Source organism: Oncorhynchus masou, chromosome 33, assembly GCF_036934945.1.
Source record: "Oncorhynchus masou masou isolate Uvic2021 chromosome 33, UVic_Omas_1.1, whole genome shotgun sequence".
Taxonomy (NCBI): domain Eukaryota; kingdom Metazoa; phylum Chordata; class Actinopteri; order Salmoniformes; family Salmonidae; genus Oncorhynchus; species Oncorhynchus masou.
The window spans coordinates 45,311,169-45,321,671 of record NC_088244.1 but is presented as its reverse complement, the minus strand read 5'-3'; the positions used below and the strand labels follow the sequence as shown (position 1 = coordinate 45,321,671).

At 43.5% G+C, this 10,503-nt stretch overlaps 1 pseudogene; it reads right to left on the bottom strand.

Moving 5' to 3' along the window:
- Positions 1–1,533: 1,533 nt before the first annotated feature.
- LOC135527489 (serine/threonine-protein kinase mTOR-like) lies at positions 1,534–8,894 on the bottom strand (annotated as a pseudogene).
- Positions 8,895–10,503: the final 1,609 nt, after the last annotated feature.

Genomic DNA, 10,503 nt, shown 5'->3' with positions numbered 1-10,503 from the left:
TTCAAATCAAATTTTATTTGTCACATACACATGGTTAGCAGATGTTAATGCGAGTGTTGCGAAATGCTTGTGCTTCTAGTTCTGACAATGCAGTAATAACCAACAAGTAATCTAACTAACAAATTCCAAAACTACTGTCTTATACACAAGTGTAAGGGGATAAAGAATATGTACATAAAGATATATGAATGAGTGATGGTACAGAGCAGCATAGGCAAGATACAGTAGATGGTATCGAGTACAGTATATACATATGAGATGAGTATGTAAACAAAGTGGCTAGTGATACATGTATTACATAAAGATGCAGTAGATGATATAGAGTACAGTATATACGTATACATATGAGATGAATAATGTAGGGTATGTAAACATTATATTAGGTAGCATTGTTTAAAGTGGCTTGTGATACATTTTACATCATTTCCCATCAATTCCCATTATTAAAGTGGCTGGAGTTGAGTCAGTGTGTTGGCAGCAGCCACTCAATGTTAGTGGTGGCTGTATAACAGTCTGATGGCATTGAGATAGAAGCTGTTTTTCAGTCTCTCGGTCCCAGCTTTGATGCACCTGTACTGACCTCGCCTTCTGGATGATAGCGGGGTGAACAGGCAGTGGCTCGGGTGGTTGATGTCCTTGATGATCTTTATGGCCTTCCTGTGACATCGGGTGGTGTAGGTGTCCTGGAGGGCAGGTAGTTTGCCCCCGGTGATGCGTTGTGCAGACCTCACTACCCTCTGGACAGCCTTACGGTTGTGGGCGGAGCAGTTGCCGTACCAGGCGGTGATACAGCCCGCCAGGATGCTCTCGATTGTGCATCTGTAGAAGTTTGTGAGTGCTTTTGGTGACAAGCCAAATTTCTTCAGCCTCCTGAGGTTGAAGAGGTGCTGCTGCGCCTTCTTCACGATGCTGTCTGTGTGGGTGGACCAATTCAGTTTGTCTGTGATGTGTATGCTGAGGAACTTAAAACTTACTACCCTCTCCACTACTCTTCCATTGATGTGGATAGGGGGGTGTTCCCTCTTCTGTTTCCTGAAGTCCACAACCATCTCCTTAGTTTTGTTGACGTTGAGTGTGAGGTTATTTTCCTGACACCACACTCCGAGGGCCCTCACCTCCTCCCTGTAGGCCGTCTCGTCGTTGTTGGTGATCAAGCCTACCACTGTAGGCCGTAAAGCTCAGAGACAGGCTTGTGCCGAGGCACAGATCTGGAGAAGGGTACCAAAACATTTCTGCAGCATTGAAGGTTCCCAACACAGTGACCTACATTGTTAAATGGAATAAGTTTGGAACCACCAAGCCTCTTCCTAGAGCTGGCTGCCTGTCCAAAGTGAGCAATCTGGGGAGAGAGGCCTTGGTCTGGGAGGTGATCAAGACCTCTATGGCACTGATGGAGCTCCAGAGCTGCTCTGTGGAGATGGGAGAAACTTCCGGAAGGACATATCTGCAGTACTCCACCGATCACGCCTTTATGCTAGAGTGGCCAGACGGAAGCCACTCCTCATCGAAAGGCACATGACAGCCCGCTTGGATTTAGCCAAAAGTCACAAAAAGACTCAGACCATGAGAAACAATATTCTCTGGATTGAGCTTGAGCTCTTTGGCCTGAATGCCAAGTGTCACATCTGGAGGAAACCTGGCACGGTGAAGCATGGTCGCGGCAGCTTCATGCTGTGGGGATGTTTTTAGTGGCAGGGACTGGGAGACTTGTCCGGAGAGGGAACGCTGAACACAGCAAAGTACAGAGACATCCTTGATGAAGACCTGCTTCAAAGCACCCAGGACCTCAGACTGGGGCACAGGTTCACCTTCCAACAGGACAACAACCCTAGGCACACAGCCAAGACAACACAGGAGTGGCTTCGGGCAAATCTCTGAATGTCTTTGAGTGGCCCAGCCAGAGCCCGGACTTGATCATCTCTGGCAAGACCTAAAAATAGCATTTCTCCCCATACAACCTGACAGAGCTTGAGGATTTGCAGTGAATAATGGAAGAAACTCCCCAAATACAGGTGTGCCAAGCTTGTAGCATCATGCCCAAGAATACTAGAGGCTGTAGTCGCTGCCAAAGGTTCTACAACAAAGTACTGAGTAAAGGGTCTGAAAATATATGTACATTCTGTTTTTATACATTTGCAAAGAGGTTTGCTTTGTCATGAGGTATTGTTTGTCGATTGAGGCAAAATAAAAACATTGATTACATTTTAGTGCAGTGCTAGAGGCCTCACTACAGATCCAGGTTTGTTCCCGGGCTGTGTTGCAGCCAGCCACACCGGGTGACCCATGAGGCGGCGTACAATTGGCCCAGGGTCATCCGGTTCAGGGGAGGGTTTGGCCGGCTGGGATGTCCTTGTCCCATCAGGCTCTAGCGACTCCTTGTGACGCATGAACACTGACTTTGGTCGCCAGGTGCACAGTGTTTCCTTTACTCAAGTCTGAAAAATTGGTGTGGCTGGCTTCCGGGTTAAGCGAGCAGTGTTTCAAGAAGCAGTGCGGCTTTGAGGGGTCGTGTTTGGGTGACGCATGGCTCAACTGTCACCTCTCCTGAGTCCATACAGGAGTTGCAGCGATGGGACAAGACTAACTGCCAATTGGATATCATAAATTGGGAGAAAAAAGGGCTAAAAATAACCAAAAAAATGTGTAGGTAACCAAATGTGGAAAAGGTCAAGGGGTTTGAATACCTTCCGAAAGCACTGAATCTTTAACTCGATTAATAAGTAGACAAAAAGGTGGAAATATATGTTTGATTATGATTTTGTTTTAAAGAGCACTTCCCAAGCCAAAACTCTTTGCTTCACAGTCACAATACCCTAGGTGACCAAGAACAGCCCTGTCTGCTGCAGTGAGAAGGGTTTGGTTTTACAGGTGAGTCGAGGAAACAGATGTCTGATATTAAACGTTTAATTGCCCAGTGAAGGAGTTTAGTTTCAACCCCTAACGCAAGTCCCAGTCTTTATAAATTGCCCCTCCCTTTACGCTCTAGTTTAGAAGCCAAACGCAATAGATGGGCACTTTGGCAGAGCGCCCGTGTTCCTTTGGACAGGCAAGTTTTTCTATCGCCTTGTTTTATTTTAGCTAAGCAAAATCAGTTAAGAACAAATTCTTATTTTACAATGACAGCCTACCCTGGCCTAACCCAGACAATGGGTCAATTGTGCACCGCCCTATGGGACTCCCGATCAAGGCCGGTTGTGATACAGGCCGGGATCGAACAAGGGTCTGTAGTGACACCTCTAGTACTGAGATGCAGTGCTTTAGACCGCTGAACCACTCGGGAGCAGTATATGGGGCCTTTACTAGGCCCTACACAACGTGGAGATTAATGGAGACGCAAACAACATCAGGATCTAGGCCATGGTGGAGAAGACGGCCAAAGACCACTTTTGCTGCTGCCATATGTACCAGCCAGAGCAATGGGGATGAGTGAGTGTTGCTTGGTGACAAAATTACATAGTGGTGTCAAATCTGTAAATTCTCTCAGATTACCGCTGCGCTGCACAGTACAACTGTGGATAGCAGCTGGTCTAAGTCATGATGTCTCCTTCACACAGTGGTACAAAGTACAGTACAACTTTTTTTGGGGGAGGGGGATCTGTACTTTATTTTTTACGTTTACTTCAGTACATTTGTAAAGAAAAGAATGTACTTAACTCCATACATTTTCCTTGGTGTCCATAAGCAGGACAGGAAAATTGTGAAATTCACACTAAAAGAAAACATCCCTGGTCATCCCTATTTCCTTTGATCTGCCGGACTCACTAAACAAATGGTTTGGTTGTATATTGTGTCAGTGTTCACCTGGCTATAAGTTTATTTTCCGTAATTACATTTACTTTTGATATTTAAAACCAAACACCTTTACTCAAGTAGTATTTTACAGAGTGACTTAATTTTACTTGAGTCATTTTCTATTAAGGTATCTTTAATTTGACAATTAGGTGTTGTCACCCCCCCGAACACATATCTAGGTTAGTGTGAGTTTCATGGCATCAGAGCGTGCAGAGTACTGTTGGAACTGGGGCATTTTATCAGATCGCTGAGCTGTAACATCATACCATATTCATTCTTGGGGCCTTGGTGTCCAACTCTTGGCCTGGATATTGTATTCACTGGGGTGGTGGTTCAGGTTAAGTGCTGCACCTAGCCCAGGACTTCCTACCACAAAGGAACAGCTATGGAGCCACATGCAGATCTGCAGCCACAAGTTGAAGACCCCTAACATAGCCAATTGCTTTCCAGCACTGAAGCAGGACCTGCAGTATCCCCAGTGCACAGCAGCAGCCAACTGCCATAGACTATAGCTGCTCCAGACACTGACCTTGATGTAACCATATCCTCCATTGGAGAGCCTCAATTCCAAACTAAGCCCTTTTAGCAGGCCTGCTAAAACTATTACTGTCCACAGAGCCCAAAGTCACAGCACATCTGTGTGTTAGTGACGAACACATTAGTTCAAAAGTTTGGGGTCACTTAATTTGCTTTCCTTTCAAAAACAAGGACGTTTCTCCATTAAAATAACATAACATTTATTAGAAATACAGTGTAGACATTGTTAATGTTGTAAATGACTATTATAGCTGGAAACGGCAGATTTTTGTGGAATATCTACATAGGCATACAAAGGCCCATTATCAGCAACCACCACTCCTGTGTTCCAATGGCATGTTGTGTTAGATAATCCAAGCATATCATTTTCAAAGGCTAATTGATCATTAGAAAACCATTTTGCAATTATGTTAGCACAGCTGAAAACTGTTGTCCTGATTAAAGCAGCAATAAAACTGGCCTTCTCTAAACTAGTTGAGTATCTGGAGCGTCAGCATTTGTAGATTCAATTACAGGCTCAAAATGGCCAGAAACAAAATATCTTTCTTCTGAAACTCAGTCTATTCTTGTTCTGAGAAATGAAGGCTATTCCATACGAGACATTGCCAAGAAACTAAAGATCTCATACAACGCTGTGTACTACTCACTGTTGATGTTGAGACTGGTGTTTTGCCAGCACCATTTAATGAAGCTACCAGTTGAGGACTTGTGAGGTATCCGTTTCTCAAACTAGACACTCAAATGTACTTGTCCTCTTGCTCAGTTGTGCACCGGGGCAACCCACTCACTCTATTCTGGTTAAAGCCAGTTTGCGCTGTTCTGTGAAGGAAGAAGTACACAACATTGAATAGGGTTCATTTCTCAGAACAAGAATAGACCGTTTCAGAAGAAAGGTCTTTTGTTTCTGGCCATTTTGAGCCTGTAATCAAACCAACAAATGCTGATGCTCCAGATATTCAACTAGTCTAAAAGTCAGTTTTATTCCTTCTGTAATTAGCACATCAGTTTTCAGCTGTGCTAAAATAATTGCAAAAGGGTTTTCTAATAATCAGTTAGCTCATTCAAGTTTCACTTTAAAAGGATAACAATGTGCCATTGGAACACAGGAGTGATTTTTGCTGATAAATGGGCCTCTGTACGCCTATGTAGATATTCCATTAAAAATATCAGCCGTTTTCAGCTACAAAAGTAATTTACAACAATGCCTACACTGGATTTCTGATCAATTTGATGTCATTTTAAAATTGACAAAAAAAGTGCAATAAAAAACAAGGACATTTCTAAGTCACCCCAAACGTTTGAACGGTAGTGTAGGTCCCGATTGACATTTTCCAAGCAATGCTCCCGGCATTGACAAAACATTTGTCACATGACAAAACATAAGTTGCAGATTGAAAAAAAAGCTTGTCATTTTTGCAAGCCGTTTCATCTCTGGACTGAGTAGAAAGACAGCGCCACAGAAGGTTGCATATGTTTATCTTGGGAGGACTGAATTCACCTCGGGGGATCAGTCTAACACACAGAATCGAGTACTACCTCCATGAGAAAGATGAGTGATTTACGGTGTGGGTAGAATGCAGAAATGTAATATATACATGAATGAGTAAAACATTCACTCTCAATCTACAATGGACAGTGTAGCCTAATCCTGTGAACCAAATGACTTCAAGGCGTTGCTCTCACCAGTGCATGGGCCATTTAGAATTTTATATGTCCTATAAAATCATTACAAAGCTGTATAAATCAAGGATTTATGGTAAAAACTCCAAGCCTTGTGGCCAAATATGTGGGTCACTTCACTTTGTCTGAACGGAGGTCAGCCTCCCTGTGTTGGATCTTTTGGTTCGCAATCAGACAAAGTGTGCAGACGTACAAAGACACTTGGGCTCCGACAGGTTGTAAAGCCAAGCCATAATTTCTGTTGACATTGCTAGGCCTCAGCGGTGCCCTACATGCAGCAGATTCCAGTGATAATAAAGTCAATCAGTGGATATGGCCATTTGTTAGCCCAGCTCATAGCTGCAATTGGGTACTCGTGGCAGCTAGAACCAGGACCTTTGGTAACGCAAATAGCTTTTCTCTAGTGTAAAGTTAATACCACAGAAAAAAATAAAAAAAAAAAATCAGAAGTGAACTCTACCTACCAACAAAGCTAATGTGCGTATATGTGTGTATGTGTGCGTGTGAGAGAGAGAAGAAGTGTTAAAGACAGCGGCCGGAGCTCACCGGTGTCCTGGCTGGACTTGGAATCCGAGAGGCTGACTGCCGAGGCGTTTCGTGACTGGTCGATGTTCACCTTCTGCTTGTAGTGGTCCAGGGCTCCAGCAAGCCCAGCAGACAAAAAGCCTGATGGACAGAGACACAATATTAGACCATATGACATCTCTAACGACAGAACATTAGATCAGTGGAGAAAGCCGGTGTCGTGACATGTGAAATGGTAAAACAAAGAACATTTTCCACCTCATTCTTAACGAGGAGTGTAATTCAAAGGTGTTACCATTCCTAGGGCTATATTAGTGTTGTGAATCTTGACAGCTGCATCTGGTGTCACATACAAGACATTTTGTGCTGTCGCTTTGAGTTTAACCATTGCTTCTATGAAACTGTGGGTGAAGCCCAAATGGAGCCACAATGGAGAATGAAGAATACCCCTCTCCTTATTCCCTGCTTTTGCTCCATCTTGAGGAAGTTGAGCAGCAACTCCAGAAGAGAAGAGTATTTGTTTTAGGGTTCCACCACGTATCCCGTGCTGGCAAATGTTTCGTCTGAAGTCCACAGTGCCACCTGGTGGAAAGGAAAAAGTGTTACCACACTGACAATGTCAAATCACAAATACATCTGAAGCCATAATAGTACCATAAAATGCCCGCTAACAGTTCCGTGTGGAATATGATCAATACAATAGCATCCTTTTGAAAGCAGGTAAATATATACACCAGATATTACAAGAGATGGTTGGGGGAAAGGCAATTCAAGATAATGTGAGAAAAAAATATTAACTTATGCCTATACAATTGCACATACGTACACTTCTCTTGGCTAGGGAAGAGGATTCCCAGAGCATGTTCATGATGGGGAACAGCTCATCCATCCACTTCCTCATCTCCAACCCGTTCACCTGGAGGGCCTTGTGTCAACAACCAAATCAGAGCTTGCCTCTGGTGCAAAGAGGCCATCTATCCTTGCATAGCTAATTTACAGTAAGCCTACATTGCACCTCACCTATCAGATATACAACTTACTGTATTCAGTCTGTCATTTCGCTCCACTCGGCCTGTGTTGTTCACAATTCACAAATCCGTGATTGCCAATGTCTTACATAATACAGTGCATAAACAGTAATCTGTGTTTATAATTGTCGTAGCCTAGGACATGTCTAGTAGGGAGAAAACATCTTGGAGAGTGACAATCAAAAGAAATCAATTGTGAAAATACAAGGTTGATTCCCACAGGGGATTCCAAAGTTGGCCACCATTGGCAGACAGTTAAATAATATAGAACACACAGTAGAACACACTATACACTGAACATGAAAATAAATATATTTACTGGATGTCACTAGTGTTTGCTGGTAGGGCCAGAGGTTGGCAACATTTCATACATGAGCCAGCTCTCCAATGGTAGCCAGGACACTGATGACTACCCCAGGATTGGGGTATGGATGTTTCAGCTTTAGAATAAGAGCCTGAAATAAAGAGTAAATGACCTTAGAGCCAACGTCACTTGTATAAGTTGAATGATTTAAACTTAAAAACAACTTAAAAAGCAACAACAGCACTAACTTATATGTTATGGTGGACTAACAATCTTTCAGTGAGCAAAACATTCAGAGGATTTTATAGGGTAGTTAACATATGGGCTAGCACTGATGGCAGTACCTTTAAGATTCAATTTATCCTATATATAGTATGTTACTTTCATTGAGTAAAACATAGCGGACAGTGCTGATGACGGTACAGTATGTACCTTTTAGAATGGGCCCCATGTAGCGGCGTTGGAGACCAGGTGACGGAGAATGGGAGCGCTCTGCTCCTTGTTCCTGTCCATGCCACTGTGCTCCAGCTCAGTCGGGATCTGGAACAGGCAGAAGCACACACCATCGTTTAGCAGCCATTCTGATCAACGCTTTTATTTAGCTAATAAATCATGGTTTTAATTGTGAGCGAGAGTCACTCCTATTCCCATCAAAACGTAGAATCCCAAAGTATAGTTTAGAACAGTCTGACATTTGTTATTCAAGCCACATTGTGAAACATTAACTTGGCCATCTGTTGGTGTGTTATTGAAGTGGCTGGTCCAGCACTGACACTCAGGAAGCAATAACATCTTGGGTACTACACACAGAAATACACCTAAAATAGATCAAAACCTGTTGGTTTCTTCTGAAGCATCTTTCTGATACATCTTGCACAGAAATACACAAAATACCTTCAGATAAAAGTTGTTTTTTTGTAAATTAAAATGGGTTCCCAGTCAACTAACCTGGTGACTGGGATCAATTACTCAAATAAACCAAGACACGTTTGCATTACCTGGATGAGCATCTTGCGCAGGAAGGGCATATGCAGATGGCTCAAGGATCTCAAAAGACCTCATCATTCAGCATCACGAACAGCACCTGCAGATGGACATGGAAGTGCTCATCCAGAGGCCAGTAGTGGCTTTCTGGCTCTGAGACAGAAGGAGAGTTAGAAAAGGTTGACATTGTCTACACAGTGGTTGATATCATCAGTAATCGCTAGTGGGATTCTGCCATACAATAAAATGTCATAATGTTCAGTAACAAAGACACTTCCAAAACAGAAGCTAACCCAGGAGTGCCTACTCATGTTGGATATTTGACCCTAACATGATCATCATCATAATTAAAACAGCCTCCCTTACTACCTGGGTTGGTTTGACTGGACAATTAAGTTGTTGTACTGTAGGGATGTGCACCGTTATTTGAATATTACAATAGCCAAAGTTAATATTTTAATACATGTGAGTATATACAGTAGGCCTACTTGAATACTGAAAATGTTGTTGTTTTTTCTTAATTAAAATTGTGGCATTGTTACATACAAGGATATACCATGACATTTCAAATGACTCATTTAATAAAACTAACTTCTGTAGTGCACCCCATAGAAAGACCAGCAGCCTGCAGCCTTCATGTGTGTAGCTTGTTGTTTATGTAGGCCAATCAAAGCAACAAATAGGCTAAATGTGTAGCAAGTGCAGTGAGAGTTAACTAATGCAATGCAAGATGGAATAAAATTACAGAATTTAAAAAAGTTAACGAAATGAGAAGGAGTAGGCTAAAACAGACAACTAACAGTTAGGCTGTTCTATCTGAATGGGGTTGGGGAGAAAGTGCAGCATGTAGTCTCAATTACCCTAGCTAGCTATAACTGGCTAGCTTATCTATGTTACTCCAGTCAAGACAGGCAGTCATATGAGATGACAAATAACATTGTGACTGCTACAGGGAAGATGGGTACTACAAAAGTTTAGTTCACCTCCATTTTCACTCAGCTGTCCTGTTCTGTAAGCTCACAACTAGTCACTCAGCCACTGAGCAGGAAGGAAGGGCCGAGCCGGCTGGGAGGAAAGGGGACAGTGCGAGTCATGGGATGCGGAAACGGAACAGAAGGGGAGGACCGAGCCGGCTGGGAGGAAAGGGGACAGTGCGAGTCATAGGATGCGGAAACGGAGGAGTAGGGGAGGGGAGGAAAGGGGACAGTGCGAGTCATAGGATGCGGAAACGGAGCAGAAGGGGAGGGCCGGCCGGGAGGAAAGGGGACAGTGCGAGTCATAGGATGCGGAAACGGAGGAGAATACGGTTGGAGAGACAGAATCAGGAGACAAGAGGGAAAAGGATTTAGCAGAAGAGAGATATGATAAGATGAGAGTAGTGGGAGAGAGCGAGCGCATTAACACCTGGGTCGGGGCTGAGTGGTTGGGGTTGGAGGAAGACAGAAAAGGAAAACAAAGTAGTGATCAGAGACCTGGAGGGGTGGGGGGGGGGCAGTGAGATTAGTATGTGCGCAGCCTCTAGTAAAGATTAGGTCAAGTGTATGAGCCTTGTGAGTTGGAGGGGATTGGGAAAGTGTGAGGTCAAAAGAGGCAAGAGAGGAAAGAGAGTTGGGAAGGCAGATGTCAGGAAGTTAAGTCACGAAGTACAAAGAG